At 43.1% G+C, this 25,837-nt stretch overlaps 2 protein-coding genes across 6 annotated transcripts in view; one reads left to right on the top strand and one right to left on the bottom strand.

Annotated features, from left to right (window-relative positions):
• The window catches only part of CMSS1 (cms1 ribosomal small subunit homolog), a 383,380-nt gene that overhangs the window by 186,172 nt on the left and 171,371 nt on the right, over positions 1-25,837 (bottom strand). The gene's annotated exons all lie outside the window — the stretch shown is intronic.
• Positions 1-25,837, top strand: part of FILIP1L (filamin A interacting protein 1 like) — a 324,599-nt gene that overhangs the window by 130,166 nt on the left and 168,596 nt on the right. For all 3 annotated transcript variants that reach the window (XM_090055823.1, XM_090055814.1, XM_090055805.1), the window contains exon 2: positions 8,259-8,305. The gene's annotated coding sequence lies outside the window, so the exon portion shown is untranslated. The remainder of the gene's footprint in view (positions 1-8,258; positions 8,306-25,837) is intronic.

The raw sequence follows: 25,837 nt of genomic DNA, 5'->3' as shown, positions 1-25,837 counted from the left end.
TGCCCATGGCTCCCCACCAGTAGCATGGGGCCACCAGCAATGGCAGCCAGAAGGAGCTACTGCCACCTGGGCTGCCTAGAAAGGCAGTCCAGCTGTGAAGCTGCCTCAGCTCAGCTGTATGCCCAGAGGGCAGCTGGACATGCCACAGGCCAGATAGTGCTTGGGCCTGGCAGGACTGAGTGACCTCCCACAGGTCAGACAAAGACCCTCCACACCCAAGGACCATATTTTGCTCATCCCTAACTAAGCAGAATGTCTAAAATCTCCTAAAAGGAAATTCAATTTCACTCCTTCAAGAAAATGCATGGATTGTTAACGTCTTAAAAAAGGGCTATAAATTCTATAAACCACCTCAAATACTCGACCACTTCTAGAAGACCTTGAGCAGATGCCATTTCAAATGTACTACACCGGGGTGGGCAAAATACGGCCCACAGGACGCATCCAGCCTGCGAGACCGTTCTATCCAGCCCACGGGGTCCATAAAAAGATTTGGAAAATTAACATTTCTCTGCCCTTGGTCCCTGTTAAAAATGACAGGAACCAAGGGCAGTAGGACCCAAGGGAAGCCTGGCGGGCTCCAACAACAGCGGGGCCCACCTGGCCCCGCCCCCCCAGCTGCAAGCCCCAGCTGCAAGCCCCAGCTGCGGTTTCTGGGCTGGGAGCACGTGGCTGCCCCGGCAGCGTGGGAAGCTCAGGTAAGTGAGGGGGACCCTGGGAAAGGAAGAAGCATGGGGGGGAGGGGGAAGAGGCCCCTCCTCACCCATGCCCAGTGCCCCGCACTGCAGCTGCTTGCAGCCCGCATGGGGCTGCCTGTGCCCGCTCCGGACAGCCCCATGCATGCTCCAAGCGCCTACAGCATGGGGCGGGGGAGAGGCCACTTCCCCCCCGCACTCAGCTTTCCCCTGGGCTCCATCCCTGCGTGGAGAAAAGCGTCCCCTTGCTCGCCCCATGCCTGGTGCCCCGCGCTGCTGGAACTCTCAGCCTGCATGGGGCTGAATGGAGCAGGCAGGCTGCGAGCAGCTGCAGCATGGGATGCCAAGCATGGGGCAAGGAGAGGCTGCTTTCTCCCTGCCCTTCCCCAGTACCACCCTGTAACCCGGCCCCACTGCCAGGCTAGCAATGGGGCAGGTTACAAAGTGGTGCTGAGCATGGGGAAAAGTGGCCCCTTGCCTGCCCCATGGCCAGCGCCCTCGCTGCAGCCACTCGCAGCCTGCCTGGGGCTGCCTGTGCTTGCTCTGGACAGCCCCATGTGGGCTGAGAGCACCTGCAATGCAGGGCACTGGCCATGGGGCAGTTGAGGGGCCACTTTTCCCCATGCTCAGCACCAGCTTCTTCCCTGCTGGTGAGCAGGGGGTCGGGGCTCTGTGCTGCCCCCCACCTGTATCATGGGGCTGGGAGGCACTGGGTGTAAGCGGGTGGGGAGCCAGTGGGAGCACAGGGCCCACACCAGTGTCCTGAGGCCAGTGCTGGTGGGGCCCAGAGCAGGGTGGCAGGAGTGTGGCGTCCCAGCTGGCAGGGGCTCTATGGAGCCAGGCCAGCTCCCCACTCTCCCTGTTGGTGCAGCCCAGCCCAGCTTCACAGACCCCCGCCAGCCTGTGCCCCGCTTTGGGCCCCACCGGTGCTGGCCCTAGGACATTAGTCCCAAGACACTGGGATGTTGGTCCCAAGATGGTGACCTGGGGGTGGGGCACCTATCAAGGGCCGGGGCTACCCATGCGGCCCTTGACAGCCTGCCAAAACTGGGTAAGTGGCCCTCCGCTCAAAATAATTGCCCGCCCCGTACTACACCGTAAGGAACACAGAAATTTGTTGTTGCCCTTTTTTATTTACTGAACTAAGAACTCTGCTGCACCTTTCACTGCAGTGCTGTTAATGCTGTGCCATTATGAACTTCAAGTGTACAACATGGCTCAAAAATTCAATTAATCAAAAGCATGTTTGTTTTAAGCAAAGAATAATATGTAAGACACCTGCTTTTTCTAATTCTTTTAAATAAAAAACCCACAGATATTCAGCTACGAGCAATGGTACTCAACCCCTAGACCATGGGCCAGATCTAGCCTGCAAAGTTGTTATCTGACCCATGGGACTCCCCGTAGAACTGGAAATTTTAGGGTGGGGAAGCAGTAGCAATGTTAATTGCCACTCCCTTACTGACAAGTTTCCAGACCCACAAAGAGTCCCACAAGCCAGCTAGTGTGCCTCTACATGCTAGACAGTGCTGGTGTTCAGTCAGGCCGGCATGTGATATCAGGTGAGCACATAGGATTCCACCTGCAAAGGGACCCCATGTGCTGACTGTGTGAGATCCACCCCATGAATTGACCCTGCACCACTCATCCAGCCTGTATAGCCAGAAGATTGGGCACCACTGGCTCAAAGCTCTCCAAAGACCTCTGTTACACACTCCTTCCACCTCAGTCTCATACTTATAATTGCCAGCATGCTATTATACCCAATTAGGTCTCTGGTAGAATATCTGATTGGTTTGTACCTCAGTAAAAACAGATGAATGTCATTTTATTACTGATGATTTCAGTGTCAACATATAATTTTCCTTCCAAGTCATCCAATATATACTTTGACTTTTAAAAATATTATTGAATAAAATACTAGCAGAAGGATGCCATGGGAACATACACACCACACAAATGTACAGTAGCATTCATACAGCTGTTTCATGGAGATAACTGAGGGTTTCTGTTTATTTAGTGATAATATTTTAGTATTTAAAATATATAACTTGTTTTGCATATATATCATAAAAGAGGGGGGAATTGTTCACATGTTTTCAAGAACAATTGGATCTGAAATTGCCTTTTAATCATGAAAAAAATATTAAGTATATAATATTAACAGCACAGCTCCTTCCTTTCCTTCCTTTTGCTTTTCCATGTGACAAGGTATTTAGCAGAATTCACAGATCTGTTGGAATCTGCCACGGCCACTCCATAAGCGTTTCTGCTGTTGCCTCAAACTTGTAACCTTAGGGCTAGCTAGACAACATGAAACACTTTTCATTACATCTTGACACAACCCTGATCTTATAAATCTCTTATGATGACAAAAGATTGGAAAGGCAAACCAGCATAATATTGCATGACATTTAAGATTAAAAAAAAATAGAAATTCACTGAAGGAAGGAAGGAACAAACAGGATGATGTGTTTACATAGTGTTTTACTAAAAGTGGCATTTCAACAATAGCAAAGATTTGCAAAGGCACAAATGAAATTAAAAAGAAGCAAGGTACTCAAGCCAAGCTGCTCCTTGTATCTTGGAAGTAAGACTTTCTAAAAACATGCCGAGTAAATAAAGGAGTGAGATGGCGCAAAGCAAAGTAAATGGGCCAAGGCCCCTGGCTATATTTTACTTGGTGCAAGTTATGAATGACTGTGAGAATACTATGTACTAATCAGTGCAAGCAGGCAGCGGGGGGAAGGAGGGAGCAGGAATCTGTGCTCACACCATTTACTGAGGAAAGGATAAGTCATTCCCCTGCAAAACCTGATAATTTTGAGCATATTACCAAACTCCTCCAAAATGTCACTGAATTCATATTTTGTGGCTTACTGGAGCCAGGTAACTTACCCCAATGACCTCAGAAACTACTGTCCAATTTCACCCTTTACACACAACATGCAAGCTGCTGGAGAGGGTGCTGCTGAAGAGACCAATTCCTCAACTCTGCGAACAGTGCCACCAGACAAGCCAGGTTTCAGGCTACAAGGAAGCTGTTATGATCAAATTCTTGCTCTTATGATGAAAATAAACAGAAACTGAAAACAATGGTAGCTTTCGGATTTGGCATCAGCCTGCCCTATGACACAGTTTGATACTGTATAAAGAACTCCTGCAGAAATTATCAAATGTATTGCAGCGTAGTCAGACAATTCAACTTAAGACAGTATTCACAGAGTGCCATTTTCAGGTTTATCTTGGCAGTAGAATGAGCAAAGGTAAAGCCTGGTGGGAACCCAAAATGATGAAACCGAAGGAATTCAGTTTAAGTGATGGGTTCCCACCAGGTCTGGTTCTATCACTGTCCCTTTTTTAACTTGTACTCAAATGATATGCCTGTAACAATGAGTTATTTCTGACAGAAACAGAAATCTCTTTCAGTGAAGATCTATAAAAGATGGAGAAACAATTTCAATGAAGGTATTTAAAACCTAATCTTGCCAAGACAGTAGTCTCAGGATTGCATCACAACAATCAGCATCTTAATATCATAGAGAAGTAGAGCTAGAAGGGACCTTGAGAGGTCATCTAGTCCAATTCCCTTCCTGAGGCAGAATCATCCCAATCCAAAATGTCCTATACAAATCCATTGTCTAACCCCTTAGCAAAACTACACAGTCAACCCTGACAAGATGTACCATCCAAAACTGCCACAGCTAAAGCAGGAGGATGACAGTGGCCAACATCCTGCCGCTGCAAAGATTCTTAATATACGCTTAAGAGATCCCAGGAAGAGGGACACCCCCCACCCCTGCTATAGAGGAAGGCAAAAATCACCACAATGGGGTAAAATTCCTTCCTGATACAGAGGGGCAAGACTCTCTAGCAGGAAACTCCAGGTTTAATTCCCAGCAGAAGCACTGGCACTCCCCAGTCAAAATCCTCAGTCTTAGCTGCAGCCAGTACCCAATGCCTCTGAGTAAAGTTTAAAAGGAAAACGGAAGCCCTGACATGTAGCAGCCCCATATGACAACCATCAAATCAGTCTCTAAGTTGCAGAGAGAGGGAACGAAGCTCTGAAAAAATGGAAATATACTTCTGCAGCATAAGGACTGCCCATGAATTATATCCATATTCTGGGGCAGATCTAGAAGGGATGCAATGACAAGGATGCACCTTCACCCCTTTCAATCAACAATGCTGTGGGAGCAGCAGCAGGGCTTTTTTTTTTTTGCTTTTTTTTCTGTCCCTGAATTGGGTAAGAACTCCATCCATCCCTTTCTTTCCGTGCTCAGAGACGCCTCCCCTTCTCTTCCCTGTCTACCACAGCCACTGCTTCTGGCAGCTCCAGGGACAAGGATAGGCTTCAGAGCCACTCCTGACTGCTCCAGCTGCACTCTGCAGGGAACCACACTCAGCCAGGGACAGCAGCAATGGCAAATGAGTTCCTCCTTCCTGCCCAGTCCCTCTGGATGTTCCCTGTCAGCCTGGGAGCAGGTACAGGAGTGGGGAAGAAGGGGTGGAAAGCTGCCCACTGCCATCCCTGTTGCTGCCATCTCTGGCTGAGCCTGGATCCCTGTGCAGCCCAGCTGCAGCAGAAGAGAAGTGGCTCTGGAGACTTCTCCCACCCTGTCCCTGGGACAGTGTCAGCAGCAGGTAGGGGATGGAGAGAGGAGAGGGGAAAAGGGAACATGGAGAGAGGGAAGACTGTTATCTGACTGACAGACTTTAAAAAGTTTCCTTTCTGCTGCTCCCACAGCACTGTCTGCCTACCAGGGTACTGGTTGATATACCTGAGGCAGCTACTGATATATTTGAGGTATCCTTTGAAAAATGCGAGCTCTTAGCTTTCACGATCTTTTTTCACCACAGAAAAATAATGACACAATTCTTCTGTTGCAAAGAGCTCTGAAAGACCACAATAACTGACCGTTTTTAACACTACAGATTCCTATGTAAAAATTCTGGGTTTAGCTTGTGAATCATGTTTGCACACCTAACTGTGCTAACATTGTGCAGTGACCCACAGGAGCCTTGAAGGGATCTTATGGCACTCTGGTTGAGAATCACTGAACTAGATCAAAGCGATACAGGCAGAAGCATAACATGTAATAAAGCTCTGTAAGGTTGTTAGAAAAAACAAATTACTCAAAATCTAATGCAACCCATGGATCCAAGAGCGACTTCAGACAGCGCGCAGCTGTTCAGTTCCTAAAACAGACTTGTCTATTGTCTGTGACAATGTGCTAAGAAGCACTATATTGTCACAGAATCATAGAAAATGAGGGTTGGAAGGGACTTCAGGAGGTCTTCTAGTCCAATCCCCTGCTCAAAGCAGGACCATCCCTTTGGTCAAAAGGCTTTGTCTACTTGACTCTTAAAAAACCCTAAGCACGGAGATTTGACCACCTCTCTGGGTAGCCTGTGTCAGGGCTTTACTACCCTCCTTGTGAGAACAGGTTCCATGACCTACAATCTCCAGTGAAGGGCAAATGAATTTGGTCACCTAAATCTTTGTAAACACATGTCATGCATGCCTAATGTGACATAGCCAGCTATGAAAATTATGTGATAAGTTTGGATTTTCCCCCTTTGAGTGGTTGATTTTTACCAAATACTAGACTATTATTATTGCCTGTAAAATGGCATTTGCCATAAAAGAGAAGGTCATCAGTCTAACTAGTTCAGCAATCCATGTCTAAAACTGTCCAATAAGTTATATTTCAAAACAGGTACCAACAGATCTTAACACTCCTAACTGTGCAGGGCTGCATATCATACTAAAGTTGTCACCTAACTCCTGAAGCATAATCTTCAGTCCCCCCTCTTGCCACCGGTCACGAAAACATCCAGTAGTCTTTCCAAAACCTGGTATTGCTCTTATGGTAATGAATTCAACAAACAACTGTTCACTATAGGAAAAAGAATAGGTGCTATTCAGCCTCAGAAAGACATTAAAGATGGGTTGATTGGTCAAATACCTTTTTCCCATATCTATCATCTCTTTTATGTTCTTGCTACAAAGATGTGCCCTTTGCACAAAACACAATTCAGCTATGTGGGGCTAATTCCTGTAAAGTAACACATAATAAACCTAATTCTAGAGTGATTTCACCTATGATTTCATCAGTAATACATTCCTATAAGAACTCAAGTTCAGGGCTACAATTTTCAAAAGTGCCTAAGTGACTTGTAGATACCTAAATGACTTCTCAAAATGATCTGCAGGTTCTGAAACATGAAGCTCACACTGCAGAACTGAAATCTTGCACCTAAACGTTCAAAACTCAAAGATGCAGAACTTAAAACAGAATTCATCAGTGTATTAAATGGGGCCCATCAGGCCATCTATGGATTTATGACTTGCAGGAATGCCTTATTATTATGGATGATGTTCTAGCTAATAAGACATTAATCATTCAATTGCAAAGATGGAACAAAACAGGATTAATTGGTGTAGTACCTCTAAGAGTAAGGGTGTGGTATCTTGGTGGTATACAAAGTGACCTGCAAGTGACTTGGAAAAGAAGACAATTCATCATGTCAAAAAGGCAGTAACAAATCAGCACAGGGTGACAGAATTTCACAAATCTAGGAGTTCACTAAAGAGTTATCCAGAATACATAAGTGAATGCAGACTAACTGGTGCCTTCTCCTTCTGCTCTGTCATTATCTATCAGTAATAGATGGTTTAATCCTAAAAATATATTATGTGGTTTTCACTCTTGGCACTTACTTTCAGAAAGAATGGTCAAATATAATATCTAATTTATTTCATAAAGACTCTGTGCATTAAATAAATGAGTTGCTACCACTAAGATAACAGAAATTATCTTCCTGCTTTTGAGGATGACCATTCAGCTTCCCCTTTTTCTTCTACATTAGGTTTTTGGGGGTTTTTTTGCATCTTCTCTAAAAATACAGATCACTTTTATTTTAGGCCTCCGCATAAAGCAGGTTGGGATTTTTACCAGCACTTTATCCTCCGTTTCAATATCCCTGTTTCATCAACTCATTGAGCCATAGAAAAGAACTCAGATGAGAAAGACAAACTGTTCCTAGTCAACAAATAATGTATTCTTCTCTTCTCCTGGTCCCAATTCTGCTCTGCAGCAGGTCATATACCATACTGATACAGACCAATGGACAAGCTTGACATAGATGTTTGCACTTTTAAGTTAATAACCAGCATAAAAAGTAGAAAAATGGAGCATACTTTTAAGCACAGAAAAAAGTTTTTACATAGTGACAAGATACATAGTTCTTTAATTAAAAGTAAAATGGCCACTGCCCAAGGCAGTGCCTAATTCTAATACTTTTAACTGATACAATTTAGCCACCAAACCCATTTGACCAATTACAAGGGAAGAACACTGGGACACCATTGTTGTGTTATTTGGTAGAATCCCATGTTTACGCTGAATAAATAATTTGCACAAATTTACCAAATTAAAGGTAATTTCAGAAGTTAGCAGGAATTTTTGTACTGAATTTAATGGGACCTTAGGTCAAGCATTTATGCAATGCCAGCTTTTATACCTGTTACAAAATTCTTACAATTTTTTTTAATTACAGATTCACACTGTAAGAAAGATGATACTGTAAGAGAGAACGCTGCTAAGGTATGTGATCTAATGGAAAAGCTCTTTCTTCCAAAAGAAAAGGAGAAAGATAGATTTTATTTTCATGCTTTTAGGATGCTTTTAAACAAGAACTGAAAGTACAAAAAGAAATAGGCTGTAATTATTAATGAAAAAAGATATCTTTACCTTGTTAAACAAAATATCTTGTTAAACAGCAAGATAAAAATAATCAACCTATAAATATTACAAGACATTTTCTTTATGTAATTTGTAGGCTGACTATCAGTCAAACATGCCAAATCTTTTCAAACACCACTCCTTTATAGTGGTCCAAGATTTTTTGGGCAAGAGTTTTGGAAGAGGTTTTCATATCCCTTGAACTGAACAGGCACCATCCTAGATTGCCTCTTAATTTTAAAATATACAATGCTTAATGAAAATGAAAAAGCTAGAGAGGTTTTATTTCCACTCAGTACAGAAATGTAGCTCCTACTGAATTTACATATATGACAAGAGATCAGCTGATTCTCAGTTCATCCTGCATAAAAGATGTTTTTAAGTTAAAATGAACAATCTGTAGTTCTGCCCCACTTTTTTAAGCTGAATCATCTCTTCAACACAACAAACAAAACTGTCTCAAATATTTCTGAACCCTACCACCAATAAAAAGCAACTCTATGGATATAGCAATCTAATTAAATTACAGTAAATGGAGGTTATTTTAGTGCACAGCATGTATTAAAACAGCTTTGAATTTGCCATTTGTATAATAATGAAGAACAGTTTTTTGGACTGAAATACCGATGTTGTAAATACATTTTTATGTAAATTTAATTTTACCATGCAATGTATATTAAAGTTGAATCTTTCAGTAAGCAGCCTTTTGGGAGGGCATATTTCTGATGTTTTTGCATGCAGCATATACATTTCTAGAACACTTCCTTTTTTGCAACCTCTTTTTTGGGGGATATTATCACTACACTATGACAAGCATGAGGTCATCTAGGATTGTAGGGCTAGTTTGCAGCAGCTGTAAGACATTTATTTGAAATCTATGAGCATTTAACTCCTAAACAGCCTCCAGGAAAAAAAAATCAATCTAATATGAACACTAGAGGAATAGGACACTTCTATTTATAAGATGCCTTCCGCTCAACAATCACAAAGTGTTGGTTTTAAAAAGAAAATGGATTAAGTATTCCAGATGGATAAGGTAAAGCAACAACAGAAGTGAATGGTTTATTCCAAGTCATACAGGGAATCAGCAAGCAACACTGTCAGGAAAGGGAACTTAAGACCACATATCTAATAAGGAATTTTAAGAACAAAGATCTCCATTCAGCAAAGCATGTAAGCATCTGATTAGGGCCATCCCTACCCACAAAGAAACTCAACATGTACTTAAAAAAATCATACTCATTTCAGAAATTGTCCACAGTTAATACTTTTTTTTTTCATTTTAGCCTGTATGTTTGCTTCCCCTATAATCTCATCCTGAGCTTGATAACCTCATAAATAGGCATGAAATGCTGGAACAAAAGGTAAAAGTTGCCACAATGTGTTGAGCGTTCTCTCTCTGTCTCTGTGACAGTTCTTTGAAGCAGCAACATCTGCTGTTCTGTATACTCAGCAACCCCATTTCCACTTACTTTCTAGTTGTTTTGACTAGTCTAACCTTTGGATGGTCTTCATATGATCTCTTGAGATTCTGGTTAAAAATGAGATGAGAATTAGATGGGATTCAATACTGACAACCTAGGGAGAAAGAACCAGCACCATACCTACAGCCTGGGGAACTCACTTCTCCTCAGTGCAGAGGCAGAAAAGGATCTTGGGGTCATTACAGACTCCAAGATGAATATGGGCTGCCAATGTGGGGAACGCAGTCAGGAAGGCTAACCGCACCTTGTCATGCATCCACAGATGCATCATGAGCAGGTCCAAGGTGATCCTCCCCCTCTGTATGATACTGGTCAGGTTGCAGCTGGAGTACTGTGACCAGTTCTGGGTGCCACAGTTTAGGAGAGATGTGGCCAGCATGGAGAGGGTCCAGAGGAGGGCCACTTGCATGATCTAGGGACAGCAGGACAGACCCTATCAGGAGACGCTACAGGACCTGAACCTGTTCAGCCTCCACAAGAGAAGGCTGAGAACTCTCTGAAGGGAGAACTCTCTGAATAGGCTCTACTGCAAAATCTTTCAGGCAGCTAGAGAACATTAAAAAGAGAGAGCCATGGAGTTGATGGGGACTGTAGCAGGATCTAATCATCTAGTTTACAACTCAATTTTACTACTTATGTTAGAGCGTGCATGGTGCTAAAAAGTGTGTTCCTTCCACAGTCAGTATACAAGTTACACAATGACAGGCAGTCCACTCATCTGCTCTTATAAAAAAAGCGAGGGTGTAGGGGAAGAGGGACATAATTCTCAATTTCCAACTAGCTCTCATAGATACATCCTGTGGCTGCTTCTGTTCCTACGGAAGCTGAGGCATGTACATGTAATATATTATACCTGTATGTGCACGTCTCTGGTGCCACCCTCTCATCTCTTCTCCATATGGCAACATTTCAAAATGTATGAAATTTGTAATGTACACAAATAAGGGGATTTCACAAGCTAAGCAGCAAAGAAAAATGGCTTTGATTTTTCAGACTGCAGATGCAAGCAAAATTAATGTGAAATTGTTTTAATACCTAATTTCTCACCAACACCTGCAATCAAACCAAAACTTTCAAGGTCATATTAGGAAATCACTATGCACTGAAAGAAAATAAGACATAATGCCAGCTTGGCATCACTATTTTTAACAGCATATCTAAACATACTGTGACAGGGTGGGAGAATTCCTTTTGCTAATTTAAAACTTATTTTAAAACCTTGTGGGTTCTAAATTTATAACGCAACCTGAGGTTTCGTGGTTAGCGTGCCATTTGTATCTGACAAAGGACAGCCTCTTGTTTCTTGGATATGTTCAAAGTAAATTACCAAAGATCATTTTAGCACTACTCTCTCGCATGTTTGGTAAGCTAGTTATAGTACAATTTTTGAACAACTGCAGAAAAGGGTCTCAGGGTCTAGTCTACCCTAATAGAGGTAAGTAGTTTAGCTTTCTCTTCCCAAGCAATGAACAACAACAACAAAAACAACAACACGGTATCCCATACCATCCTTATAAATAAACTGAGGCAATTTGCCTTGGATGATTATACGGTAGACTGGGTAGCAAACTGGCTTAAGGGTCACACTCAAGAGAGTTGTGGTGGATGGGTCGTTGTCAACTTGGAAAGATGCATGCAGCGGAGTCCCTCAGGGCTCAGTTCTGGGACCAATGCTATTCAACATCTTCATCAGTGATCTGGACGAGAGGGTGGGAAGCACCCTGTCCAAATTCGTGGATGACACAAAAAATATGGGGTGAAGCTAAAACCCTGAAGAGGAGGAACCAGATCCAGGCTGACCACGACACATTGGGGAAGCGGGCAAAGAACAAGAGGATGCAATTCAATAAGGACAAGTGCAAGGTGCTGCATCTAGGGAGAAAGAACTGCTGTCATACCTATAGGCTGTGGGGTGACCTTCTCAGCACCACTGAAGCAAAAAGAGATCTTGGAGTCACTGTTGACTCCAGGATGAACATGAGTCGTCAATGTGATGAAGTAGTGGGCAGAGCCAATTGCACCTTGTTGTGCACCCGTAGGTGCTTCACAAACAGGTCCAGGGAGGTGATTCTCCCTCTCTACGTGGCACTGGTCAGGCTGTAGCTGGAGTACTGTTCAAGTGGTATGCGGACAACCTGGAGAGGGGCTAAAGGGGAGCCACTCATCTGATTAGAGGCCAGCAGGGAAGGCCCTATGAGGAAAGGCTAAGCGACCTTAAACTTTTCAGCCTCTCCAAGAGAAGGCTGAGACGGGACCTTGTGGTGGTGTACAAATTCATAAGGGGGAAGCAAAACAAAGTAGGCAATGATGGCACCCCCTGGAACAACAAGGAACAATGGCCATAAGCTACTGGAGAGTAGGTTTAGACTGGACATTAGAAAAAAGTTCTTTATGGTCAGGGTTGCCAGGATCTAGAATGGGCTCCCATGGGAGGTGGTGCTCACCCCATCCTTGGGGGTCTTCAGGAGGAGATTGGACAGGCACCTGGCTGGGTTCACATGACCCTAGGTTTGGTGACACTTTTCTTGCCTGCCAAGGGCAGGGAGTCAGACTAGATGGCCCACTGAGGTCCCTTCCAACCCTGGAATCTATGAATCTAAAAAAAAAAGCAAACAGGTTAAGGGATTAAAATAAGTTGTTTTATTTTTTTATCTAACTGCTAAAATATAGAAAATACAGTATCCTAGTTAAGGGAAGAGCATGAATAGACATGAGTGAAAAAAGCTTCTGTTTCTAACAAGGGAATTACCAAATGACTTTGATCATTAGAAATATTTTTCATCTGATGTTGGACTGGAATGGAGCAGTTAGAGAGAAAACCAAACAGAATAAAGATAAGAAGAAAAAAACCCTTCAGAGATTTGCATCAAAAACGGTTACCTATTTTCTGGCAGCTGATCAAAAAGCACCTCCTCATAAGTAAATTACAAGAATTTATTCTCCATAAGTTACTTTTCTTCTCTAAATGGGAACTGAAGATCTCATGAACCTGCAATTGTACTTTTATTTTTAATTTAAAATTTGTTTTAGAAAACCCTTGCTGGGGTCAGTCCTTGTTTCTCCAGCTGCAGGAACTATGGAGGTCAACAGACCACTACACACCATCAAGAAGGTGCAGTCGTGATGTTCTAGTTATGTTTCATTATTAAAATTTTACCCCCTGTTACTCCTAAGTCAGTGACTTGAAGTTTCTATTAGCTTTGGAGTCAGTTCAATGAAGTATGCTTAGAGTCACTAAATCCAAGTAACCAAAAAGTATTTAGTGTCCTCACAGCCAAAAAATGAAAACATTCAAGTAATGCTGGCACGTAACTGTCTTCTACCCTCATTCACAGCTACGCTGATTATAGGTAACATCAAAAGCACCAGACAAGCAACAAAGTCAACAAGAGCCTCCCAGAAATAGCCACATTGGGAAAACAATTTGTAAAAATTACACTATTCCTCCAGGCTTCAACAGCAAAATAAGTTAACCATGTCTTGATTGTACATTCTGTATCAATTGGCAGCCAAATCTGTTCAGAACAAAACTGCAAGTTCTTTAGAGATGCATCACCCTTGATGAAGTGGAAAAACTGTCCAGTTCATACAAATGGTCTGAGGGATTAAATTTGAACATTCAAATTAAGGATCTGATTCAACAGTATGTTAATAACACAAGAAGTCCTACTGACTTGAATGGGAATATTCATATGCTTTAATGCTAGGCACCTGTGGAATTGCCTTGGCTCAAATGGGGCCTATAAAATTATGAAAATTTAAAAATCACCAACTTAATTTCAAAACTCCAGTCTGAGGCAAATATTTAAAAATAAATATAGTTTAAAAATTTAACAGCTGTATTTATCTAGAAAGAATATTGCTACCACTTGTTTTCCAGCTGAGGAAAACAGCACCTATGTAAAATGGGTATTGTCTTTTCTAAGCCCTTTTACAAAGCACATCATGGGAGTATGCCAGTCCCCAGGGTTAGGAGTTACACAGCAAATCAGAGGCAGCATTAAGAATGCAACAAGAATCATTTTGGCAAGGTGAGCAGCCAGCCAAGTTCTGCAACTCTTAAGTGTATTTCAGTGATGAAAGCCTAAACGACAAAACACTTTAGACTACGTACTAGAAAAAAAACTCCCAAGGTCTTACAAAGACTGCAGAATCATTTTCAAATGGAAACTACATAAGTATATCTCATCCCTGGAGATACCTAGACTGCATGAAGCAGCATATAGGGACTAGAGGGAACAACCTCGTTCTATAGTGAACTGTACTAAAAGAAATAAAGTTTTTGGTCATTAGCATTGTTATTTTGCATCTCTAATGTCTACTAACAATTTCTACACCAGTGATTCTCAACCAGGGTGACAGGGCACCCTTGAGTGCCATGAGATCCTCCAAAGGGTGGGCAGGAAGTGAGAGGAGATAAAGCAGATAAGAACAGACTCAGGCTATCTCTGCCTGGCTGCTCTCCTGCAAGGAGGTAAGCCCTGTAATAAGTAAAATAGTTTTTGAAATGGGGTGCCAGTCAATTCTCGAAGTTATGAAGGGGTGGCCTTGAGTCTAGAAAGGTTGAGAGCCACTGTTCTAGGGTCTTGAGACAGAAAGGTAGAAGCTTCAATTTGCTGTTCCACAAATGCAAACCTAAATCAATATAGTTCTATTGTACCATGACGGCTTCACTTGCACATTTCTGATACTGAAAAATATTCCCACTTGAATTATAACCTATGTCAACAGAAACTCAGATTATTTCACCTAACAAGAAACTTTCAAGAACTTTTTTTTTTTAAACTTGTCAAGTTGGCTCTTTACGTTATTTTAATCATTTCTGCCCAGCAACTCTTACACGAACTGTATTATGCTGTAATTATGCAGGTAATGTTAAAAGATAAAAGAGTTTAAATCAGTTTCCACACAGTCTCTCTGATAAACATGTTGAATGGCTGGCAGTTGTTTCATAATGATTTGATACCCAAAATTCAAAGGTTGTTTGTTATTTAGCAATCGGGGTTATAATGCCCCATAACAAAGACATTGATTTGATTTGATTGCAAGAAACTAGATTCGTCCCATGAAGTGCTGAATCAAAATTAGGGCTCTAATGCAGTGGGAGCCAACCTTCTGGCAGGCTTGCACAAATTAGCCCGGCACCCTCCCCACATTCTACTCCAATTCCTTTCCTTCCTTCATCTGCTGCTCTACTTTCTGCTCTTTGTCCTGGCTCCCTGCCCAATTTGCTGCTTTGCTTTCTGCTCCCTTCCCTGTCTGCTACTGTGCTACCTGTTAGGGGTGTGCAAAGCGGGCCCTATTTGATTCAGATTTGGCCCGAATCAGGGACAGTGATTTGGATCACTGTCCCCGATTCGATTCAGCCGAATCTGAATCTGAAGATTCGATGCTGATTTGGAGAATCAGCAATTTGGCCATAGACACAGCTTTAAATGTTTTTTCTACATACCTTGAAGTACCAGCGCGGCTTGTGAACGCTGTGATGCTAGGGTGGATGGAGCATCCCACAGGAGTACGGGGGAACCCTCCACGTGCTTGACAGCAAACCCAGAAGTGGATCCAAAGTACTTCCTGTCCACTTCCAGGTCCATAAGGGAGCACACAGGGCCCACCCCCCAGACCCAGAAGGCACCAGTCACCAAGCCAGGGGTGCACGGGGGAGCCCTGGCACACTCCCCAGTGAACCCGGAAGTGAACCAGAAATGCTTCTGGTCCACTTCCAGGTCTGCTGCCGAGTTTGCTGGCGAGACCCCCACACTCCTGTGGGATGCTCCATCCATCCTAGCATTGCAGCATTCACAAGCCTCCTGCTACCTAGAGGTATGTAGAAAAAAACATTTAAAGCTGTGTCTGTGTTCAAATCTCTGAATCTTTCTGAATTGATTTGGAGGGTTCTGATTCAATTCAGAGAGATTAAAGGGTCCTCCGATTCGATTTGGATTCAGCCACCAAATCAGCCCAAATCTTCACCAAATCAAACCAGGGACCGAAGCTTTGCACAGCCCTACTACTGCCTGTCCCCTCCCTGACATGCTGCATGACACACAGAGGCTATCTGTACCATTTGTAGTACCTTTGCCACAAGTTGGCTACCCCTGCTCTAATGGAAGTGTCACCATTGCAACCAGTAATAGATATAAGCCACAACCAGATGAGTGATTTCTGCTCCATACTCAAATATATATGAACAGAGTCACACAGAAGGCAGGGCAGAACTGCACCTTATAGACTAATTAATCCAGAGTTGCATACATTTTTGTAAGCAAGAGTTTACTTCATCATAGCATCTGATGAAGTAAGCTGCTGTTTACAAAAGCTTATGCATCTTTGAATTATTTAGGTTATAAAGGTACAATTTTGAGATGCCTCAAATATATAGGGATATCTAAGCTGTTTATTAAATATGACACTCATTGTCATTCACAATAAAGCCAATTTTCTAAAAATACATAGAACGTTACCCCAAATGTACACAGATGCTCTTCATTACAAAAATCTTTTTTTTTAATAGGGATATTGGACAAGAGGCATTTCCAAATTCCATTCTCTTCCCCCTGCTGAGTGTGTATATTAAGTACTAAAAAAAACAAAATCCAGACCAAAGTATTTAAAATTCCAGTGCAAAGTGACTACCATTGCCTTGGATTTAACAGATATTAGTTCCCCTTTCTATTCATGACTTGTCCTCCAGAGCTGTGGATGGAGTTAAAGTAGGAGATGGAGCAGGACTGGTCTGGTCAGTTCTTGGCAAACAGGGACTTCCAAAGCAACTAGCATCTCCAACATCTAACGCAGGGGTGGGCAAAATATGGCCTGCAGGCCGGATCCGGCCCATCAGAGCCAGGGGCAGTACGACCCAGGGGGAAGCTGCTGGCAGAAGCCAGTGGCAGCAGTAGCAAGGCCTGCCGGCCCGTCCCTCCACCCTTCCTCGCCCCCAGCCAGAAGCCCTTGCCTTAGCAGAAGCGTCTTGGCCTGGGAGCCTGAGGCTGCTCCTCGCCTCCCTCTACTGGAAAGAGAAATTCAGGTAAGAATGGGGAGAGGTAGGGGAGGATCACCAGAGCACCAAGAGCCAGTTGGCACCATGCGGTTCCCAGTTGGCAACCACGTGGTTCTCCTGCTGTGTCGCATGGTCCCAGCTGTGCAGCCACAACCGTGTAGTACTGGAGCTGCAGGTGGGAAGTGGCAGGCATGGGGGGTGGGGAATGGGAGTGGTGGTGCAGGCAGGCACAGGACCTCAGGGCCGGTGGCAGCAAAACCAAGCTGGGACCTGCAGGGCCAGGCTAGCTCCTGCTATGTTCTGCAGTTCTGGCATTGTAGGCAGGAACAGCACTTTGCTGGGATGTGCCTGGCCATGTGACACCGCACTGCTTGGTTCCCAGCTGCAATACCTGGATCACAGAATGCAGCAGGAGTCAGCCTGGCCCCACAGCTCCCAGCTTGCTCCTCCTGCTGCCTCTACCACAACATGCCTGCATCTCCTGCACTCACAGCAAGGGAAGCCCCGTGGTAGAGCCCATTGCCTCCTCCATCCCATGCTGCACAGGTCCCCAGTCTCTGCCCAGAATGCAGAGTCCAGTGGGAAATCCTCTGTGGGAGTGCAGGAGTTGCAGGCACATGGCATGGAGCCCCCGTGATAGAGGTGGCCAGGCAGCACTGCCCAGAGCTGCACCCTGCCGGGGATCAGTGCCTGGGCCAGGCACAAGCTCCCTAAGTGCCCCCCCCCGCCTGCTGCTGCTGACAACAGGGGCTGCATGGCATGTGGGGGAGTGAGGGGGGGGTCCCCACACCCCACAAACCTCACATACCCACACCCTGTCCCCACAGTCCCACTGGCATGTACACATACCCTATGCTCCCCCACACAATATAAGTGAGACTATTTTTGAGTTATTATGCAATCCCTATTTACAGTACACAAACACAAATCATGACCAATATTTTTTGCAATAAAATTAAAATATGTTATAGTAGGTGTTTGACTTCTAGTGTGCGATTTGTTTTTTTCTGGTTCTAAGATGGCAACCACCCTCCCAAAAAGAGTATTTCTGGGGAAAAAGGGGAGAGACTTCTGGTGGCAAAGGTCAGGGGTTAGGGGGCAGGACTTCCAGTCCCAATATGGTGACTAGGGGGCAGGGCAACTGTCAAGGGGCAAGGCTACCTATGTGGCCCCCAACAGGTCACCAAACTTGTTAAGTGGCCCTCCACCTGAAATATTTGCCCGGCCCTGATTTTACAGGTCTCCTGTTACATGCAGTCAGGATGCTTGGGTAAAGCAAAACAAGGTGTAATGTTATGCATATATTGAAATCAAAGATAAAGCCACCTATTAAGACTGCTGCTGTAATAACATCAGGAAAACCATCATTAATATTGGCACTCTCAGCAGAGAAGTTAAGGTTTGAACAGACCTAGGGAATAGCTTCTCCTCTTGCTCCTCAAGGTAATCTCGCTGGATCAGGGTTGAGCCAAGTTCAGGTTTACACTGGCCAGGATATACTTGCTCTCTAGCAAGAGAACTTTGTTGCTCAGAACCACCAATTTGGCACATTTCACCAGTACTAAACTCACTCAAAAGAGATTCCAAGACAAACAAAGGCTCTTACAACCACCAAAAATTTCTATTGAAAACACATGGACTCAAATGTCTTTGTCTACATATATAACTTAAGTATGTCTTTTTAAAGAATGGTGACATGAATTAATTTCATAATCATTGTGAGAGCCCATGACTATGCATGGAAAGATGAATCACTGTTTTCAAAGGAAACTATGAGACTGGAGACAGCTGCAACTTTTGCTATAATGCGTCCAATGTATGAAGCTAGCTTGCCTTGCCACTGTATAATAACTAATGGATAGGAACAAAACGTATTAAAGTATCAGATTTTAAAATAATTTGTGCACTGACATTTTAATCTACCTATACCTTAACATTATCTGGAGCCACTGATTAGATATATAATCCATCTACTGCAATTACTTTCAAAACAAAAACCCTTGACACTCAATTAAATTTTCTCTGCTTCATTCAGCAAATGAAGTGTGTCATACTGGACTTGAGTTTGCTGGTATATTTTCATTATATCTGCAAGGGCTAGAGATTTTGTTGTTCTTGCTGTTGTTTGGTTAGTTGGGGTTTTTAAAATTCCTTTTGCCTATGCACAGTGCTTAATTGCAAGCTGTGAGCTTCCTGTACCTATAGCAAAACTTGCTTTTTGTACCAAGTTTCTTCTGAAAATAAACCCATTATTTTTCACTGACTCAGTTTCCAAGAGAATGAACACGAGGTTTCAAAATCACGGGTAACAAAAATGGCCAATATAAAATAAAGAACTTAATGCACATGCCAAAAATCATAGAACCTGGCTCCCTAAAGTTAGGCTTCTGAATCCACATTTAGGCATCTAAATGAAGGTGACAGGATTTGCAGACGCAATGAGCCAACCACTGAGTGAAAATCTTCAGCCTCTCTGCCTTTATCAGCTGGGAAGCAAACTGAGTCTCCTCCCAAAAAAGGAGCTTATTTCTAAGTGTAAGGAAGGAAATGCTGAGCTGATGCAATATGCAGCTGCTAATCAAAGCTCTGAGCTGGTCAGAAGTGCGGAAACTGCCTGATTAATCCTGCTCAAGTTGGGACAGAGCCAGAGTTCCTGCAGGCCTTCCCACACCCATCTGGCTGATAGACATAACTGTATTGTCATATCTTCCAATGAAGCAGCAAATGACTCCAAATCAATTCTTAGCAAGGCAGTTGCAAATTTGAAAAGGCTAGTTCTTACAAGTATTGTAGAGAGTCTATGGAAAGGAACAGGGGCTAACTCTCAGAAAAGTTACGCCTTGTACAGGTGGCCTGTATAACTTCACAAGAATTCTGTTTTTAATATTTTTCAATGTCTGCACACTACATTTCTGTCTTACTGTAGTTCTGACTAAGCTCCCAAACTATTTTTATGGGCCCTGAACAATAGTAATCATTTAGGGTCAAGTTCAACTTGCTAAACTGAATTAGATCTACTCGAAAACCTTAAAACCTTACACCTCCAGCATATCCCACTAATCAGGAAACATAAAGCTCTAGAATTAACTGGGATGTTACTTGTTTAATAAATGGGAGAAAAGGAGCTGAAAGACAAGAATAGGCCTTTGTTAATTTTTTCACCAATATGGCCCTATGGAATGCCATATGTTCCAGTATTCTTTTTACCCACATATTGCTGTCAAAAACATATAATTAGATTAATGAATGTGCAGATGCTTTAATTTTTTAATTATGGAATAGCAGTACTTGTCAATTTTTTAAAAGAGAATATGAAGATAACCTACAGCAGGGGTAGGCAATCAGGTGCCAGAACAGGGCACGCAAAGGCATTTTTCTTGGCACGCATGACTTGGGGCAGATAGTGGGGAAAGGCCAGGGCTACACTACCACAACAAGGATCAAGCCCCTCACAGCTCCACAGCAATCTCCCCTGGCATGCCAACATCTTACAAGTTGCATTGAGTTGAGCTTGCACTCTGCTCAAAAACATTGTCAACCACTGATCTACAGCATTCAAAACAGTACAGCCAGAACTGCAGAAAGGTTTTCCCATTTTGTTTCAAATGGAAGTGATCAGATAATCTTGGATATTTTGACTATTAGAACTAAAATTATTCTGAACAAAGCAAAAACAAAAAATATAGCTTTTACTTTTCACCATTTTACTCTTTTATTTTTGTATTTACATTAACTTTAACTACAAAATCAAAACGGCACAATCATCTTCCACTTCCACCAGCCCTAATACTCTTGCATTTGAAACAGAAATAGCTAAGTCCAAACATTTAAAAAAATGGAAGGTAAAATGTTATTTTAATATTATAAAGATGTATATTGGAGTTAGCCAGGTTATTCCTTAAAGCCAAATAAATATAGAATAATAGTATCATAGAAAATTAGGATTGAAATGGACCTCAGGAGTTCATCTAGTCCAAACCCCTGCTCAAAGCACAACCGTGCTCAACTGTATCATCCCAGCCAAGGCTTTGTCTACCTAGGTCTTAAAACCTCTAAGGATGGAGATTCCACAACCCCTCTGGGTAGCCTGTTCTAGCACTTTACTTCCTAGTGAGAAAGTTTTTCCTGATATCCAACCTAAACTTGCCCTGCTGCAGCTTGAGGCCATTGCTCCTGAGTCCTGTCCCCTGTGTACACTGAGAAAAGCCCATCTCCATTCTCTCTGTAATTGCCCTTCAGGTATTTGAAGATTATTATGAAATACCCTGTCAGTCTTCTCTTCTCCAGACTAAGACCAGTTTCCACAGCCTCTACTCATAAGTCATATTCCCTAACCCTCTAACCATTTTCATTGCCCTCTTCTGGACTCTCTCCAATTTGTCCACATGCTTTCTGTAGTGGGGGAGCCCAAAACTGGACACAGTACTCCAGATGTGGCCTCACCAATGCCAAATACAGGGGAAGAATCACTTCCATCGATCTGCTGGCAACACTCTTACTAATGCAGCCTAGCATGCTGTTAGTCTTCTTTGTAACAAGGGCACACTGTTGGCTCATATTCAGCTTATTGTCCACTGTAACCCCCCAGGTCATTTTCTGCAGAGGTGCTGCTTAGCTAGTCAGGCCCCAGCCTGTGCCAGTGCATGGGACTGTTCTGTCCTAAATACAGAACTCTGCATTTGTCCTTATTGAATTTCAGACGATTTAAATTCAATCTTCCAATTGTTCTAGGCTACACTGAATCCTAGCCCTACTCTCCAGTATATCTTCTATTCCACCCAGCTTGGTGTCATCCACAAACTTGCTGAGGGTGCACTCCATCCCATCTTCCAGATCGCTAATGGAGATGTTGAACAAAACTGGCCCCAAGACCAATGCCTGTGGCACTCCACTTGATACCAGCTGCCACCACCAGCTAAACTTTGAGCCATTATTTACAACCCTTTGAGCCCAACAGGCCAGTTTTCTATCTAACTTACAGTCTGTTCATTCAACCAGTACTTCCCTACCTTGCTTGTGAAAATGCTGTGGGAGATCATATCAAAAGCCTTGCTAAAGTCAAGGTATATCACATCCACTGGGGTCTCCGCATCCACAAAGCTAGTAGTCTTGTCACAGAAGGAAATCAGGTTGGTTAGGCATGGCTTGTCCCTGGTGAATCCATGCTGTTTCTAATCATCTTCTCCTCCAAGACAAAGAAACAGATTCCTTGAGGACTTTCCCCATGATTTTCCAGGAACTGAGGTGAGGCTGATCATTCTGTAGTTCCCCAGATCCTCCTTCTCCCCTTTTTTAAAGACGGGTATCATATTTGCCCTTTTCAATCATCTGAGACCTCTCCTGATCACCACAAGTTTTCAAAGATAATGGCCAGTGGCTCTGCAATCACATCGGTCAACTCTCTCAGCACCCTAAGGTGTATTGTGTCTGGCCCCTTGCACTTGTACATGTCCAACTTTTCTAAATAGCTCCTAACCTGTTCTTTCACCACTGTTGGTTGCTCACCTCCTCACCAAACTGTGATGCTAGGTGCAGTAATCTCTATGCTAACCTTGCCTGTGAAGACTGAGGAGAAAAAGGCATTGAATACTTCAGCTTTTTCTGTAATCCCATTCATTAAGCTCATTCAGTAAAGAACCCACATTTTCCCTGACCTTCCTCTTGCTGTTAACATACTTGTAGAAACAATTCTTGTTAGCCTTCATGTCCCTTGCTAGTTGCAACTCCAATTACACTGTGGTTCCTGAGTTCATCCCTGCATGCCCAAGTAATACTCTTATATTCCTCCCTAATACTTTGTCCAAGTTTCCACTTTTTGTAAGCTTCGTTTTCTTGTGTGTTTCATCTCACTGATGAGTTCCCTGCTAAGTCAAGTTGGTCTTCCACCATACTTACTAGTCTTCTGGCACATTGGGATAGTTCATTCCTGCACCCTTAGTAAGGTTTCTTTAAAGTATAACCAGCTGTCCCAGACTCCTTTTCCCCCTCTGACCTTCCAGGGGATCCTGCCCATCAGTTCCCTGAGGGAGTCAAAAGTCTCTTTTTCTGAAGTCCAGGGTCCATACTCTGCAGCCCTCCTTTCTTCCTTTTCTCAGGATCCTCAACTCAATCATGTCATGGTCACTGCTGTCCATTTTGCCATTCACTTCCACACCCCCCACCAATTCTTCCCTGATTGTGAGCAGTAGGTCACAAAGAGCATGGCCCCTACTTGGCCTCTCCAACACCTGCACCACAACTTCCTGGGATGGAGTTTCTCCAAAAACTTCCTGGATTGCCTGTGCATTGCTATATTGATCTCCCAACAGATGTCAGAGTGACTTAAGTACCCCATGAGAACCATGGCCTTTGATTTGGAAACTTCCACCAGCTGTTTGAAGAAAGGCTTATCCACCTCATCCTTCTGGTCTGGTAGTCTATAACAGACACCCACCATGACATCACCTTTGTTGCTCTTCCCTCTCACCCTAACCCAGAGACTTTCAACAGGCCTATCTCCAGTTTCATACTGGAGCTCTAAACAATCATACAGCACTTTTACATAACAAGCAGCTCCTCCTCCTCTTTTCCCCTTCCTGTCCTTCCTGAACAGTTTATACCAATCCATGACAGTACTCCATACATGTGAGCTATCCCACCAAGTCTCCATTATGCCAATCATATCACAGTTCTGTGACTATGTGAGGACTTCCAGTTTTTCCTGCTTGCTTCCTATGTCACGTGCATTCGTGTACAGATGAAATATTTTTTCATCAGATTTATTCTAGCAATAGGAGTTGCACAATACAACCCAATCCTCTTTCATACAAATAGTTTCACAGACTTCAACAGGACTTTTAGTATGAGTATATTCTGAAGGATTCCCCCATGTATACTACAACTCCTAAGCACGTGTACCACAACTGAGGTAGTCTCAGTAAGAATTGCAAGATGGAGTCTTGATTTTTTTTTCCAAGACAGTCATTCCATATGACTAACATTTGCCCGCTGAAAATATAACATTGTGTTGTCAGAGAAATATTCTGACTTATTACACATCGTCATTCCTTGAATTCTAAATGGCATATGAAGAAACCACCTGTTATTCAGGTCTGGATATCCTCTTAATCAAGGTAACACTATTAACACCTTTTAAATACTTATTCACCCAAACAACACTGAATTGATTGAAAAAGAGCATTAAGAAAATTTATCCTCATACAGAAAGAAAATACGTATCTTTTCATCTGCAAGTGTACCTAACCACCTGTAGCTTGTTAACACTACTCTTTTCCAGCCATTCATGAATAAAATGTCACGTTAAAGCATCTTTTTTATAAGAAAATTTCCTAAGCAGATCAGAGCTAGCAAGTGCATTTCCCATTAGATATGGGCATTGTTGCATACTGTGAAGATAAGCTTTGTGTACCAAGACAAATGGATCCAGAACAGTGGTTTTGAAACTTTTTTCATTTGTGGACCCCTAAACATTTTCAAATGGAGGTGCAGGCCCCTTTGGAAATTTTGAATGGAGGTGCAGACCCTTCTGAATTGTAAGCATGGGTATTCACAAACTTTTGATTGATCATAGTCATCTTTTGCAGACCCCTCAGACATAATCTATGGACCGCAAGTGTTTGTGGACAACAGGTTGAAAACTACTGGTCTGGCATCAGTGTTCCTCACAGGCTTGAATAGTACAGTTCATTTTTTTAATTTTTGGAAGGCAGAGGATTTGTACAACACAAGTATTAGTCACCTCTGATTTTATGAACATGAGCCACCAATGCAATGCCATAGCTGGCAAAGCAAATCAAACACTGGCATGCATCTACTGATGCATCTCAAGCAAGACTAAGGATGTCATCTTCCCATTCTACTCAGCCTTGGGACACCGCAGCTGGAGTACTGCATCCAGTTCCAGGCTCCGCACTTCAGGAAGGATGTGGAGAAGCTTGAGAGAGAGTCCAAAGGAAGGCCACATACATGATTAGAGCAGGTCATACGAGGAGAGGCTGAAAGACATGGGACTGTACAGCCTGGAGGAGAGAAGATTTAGAGGGGACTTGGTGGCACCTTATAAGTATATTAGGTGCGTACATCAGGGCCTGGGGGAGCATCTGGGGGAAGACAAAAAACAACAGGTAGAAACTGACTGAAGATAGCTTCAGACTGGACATAAGGAAAAACTTCTTTACAATTTGAGTGCCAAAGGTCTGGAACAGACTCCTCCCAGAGGTTGGTACAGTCACCTATTCTGGCAATCTTCAAAAAGCATCTTGATGCCCATCTTGCTGGGGTCATCTGGCCCCAGCAGTCTTCCTGCCCAAGTGCAGGGGGCCTAGACCCGATGATCTTGTAAGGTTCCTCCCAGTCCCTAACAGCTATGTATCTATGAATTATTCTGTCTGGGTCTTTCTCCAAATACATCCACATACAACTTCCTCTCTAGCTCAAAAGCTACATAATGCACTAGCCTGTCCAGTGCCATCAAAATGCTGCTGTAACTAGATAATCTATTTACCAAGGGAAGTCAACGACAAAACTGTCTTTGACTTCGTTGGTACAGATCAAGCCATAAAATTCTCAGAAAAAACTTTTCGTTACACATTCTTTTTCTTGAAACAACATCCCCTACCAAGTTTTCCCAATAGTCAAGGTTAATACTAAAAAATACTTACACTGAAGTTAAAATAAAAATAAAAATATCTTAATTAAAGGAATCTTGCATTTCCAACCGCCCATGATTCCAACTCTGCATCTGTCCGACTCCAGGATACCCATCAATAGGCCAGTCCCAGCCAGAAGCCAAGAGAAAATTTATTGCTACTCACTTCAGTGTCAAAAATACATATATACCATATTACTCAAACATAAGATGACCATGAATATAAAACCATCCCCCAATAATTAAATTCTATATATGGAAAA

The sequence above is a fragment of the Crocodylus siamensis genome, chromosome 1 (assembly GCF_052110815.1).
Source record: "Crocodylus siamensis isolate JL-2025a chromosome 1, ASM5211081v1, whole genome shotgun sequence".
NCBI classification, from domain to species: Eukaryota; Metazoa; Chordata; order Crocodylia; family Crocodylidae; genus Crocodylus; species Crocodylus siamensis.
Note: the sequence above shows the minus strand (reverse complement) of the source record. Positions and strands in the feature narration are given on the sequence as shown.